The sequence below is a fragment of the Galeopterus variegatus genome, unplaced genomic scaffold, assembly GCF_000696425.1.
Source record: "Galeopterus variegatus unplaced genomic scaffold, G_variegatus-3.0.2 Scaffold8232, whole genome shotgun sequence".
Lineage (NCBI taxonomy): Eukaryota > Metazoa > Chordata > Mammalia > Dermoptera > Cynocephalidae > Galeopterus > Galeopterus variegatus.
In genome coordinates, this window is record NW_007734343.1 from 53172 (window position 1) to 53938 (window position 767).

Here is a 767-nt window from a genome sequence, read left to right on the forward strand (position 1 = left end):
GCCTATCACAGAGAGATTTGAAAGATGCTAGATTTCTACATAAGCCTTAGGCTTGTAATCTACCAAATAACATTTATTCTAAGAATTTAATTTCAAGAACTCAAGAATTCTCTAGTACTCTAATGAAGCAAGCTGTTGAACTGCCTTTGCAAGATAACTTTAAAAAATAAGATGTAGTCAAGATGTTCTGATGTTTTACATCAGAGTTCTTAATTCTTTTTGATCCTAACCACCTTGATGGAACCTCATGGACAAGGTATATTACCTAATAACACTATTGGGTAAACAATTACAACCCCTGAAAAAAAAAGAACGAGGCTGGGGTTAATACCACAGTAAGACACCGTAGACTGTGTAGCGGCAGAAAGGGGGTGATTCCTTTCCTCCTCATCATAAAGGTCATGGCTGACACTCATATAACAGAAGACAGGTTAACAAGAGAAAAGCATAGCAAATTTATTTGATCATAGTTTTACATGACATGGGAGCCTTCAGAATGAAGACAGAAAGATACAGGGAAAACTATCCANAGTTTTACATGACATGGGAGCCTTCAGAATGAAGACAGAAAGATACAGGGAAAACTATCCACTTTTATGCTTAGGTTCAGTGAAGAATGGACAGCCCTGTAGAAATGCGATTGGACAGAAAGGGTGTGATCTAATGCTAATAGGCTAGGGGGGAACCCAGCAGGGCCTGTCTGTTCAGATTCTTCTTGGCTTCTCTGTGCAGCACTCCTTCCTCCTGGGTATGGGGCAGGGCCCCTC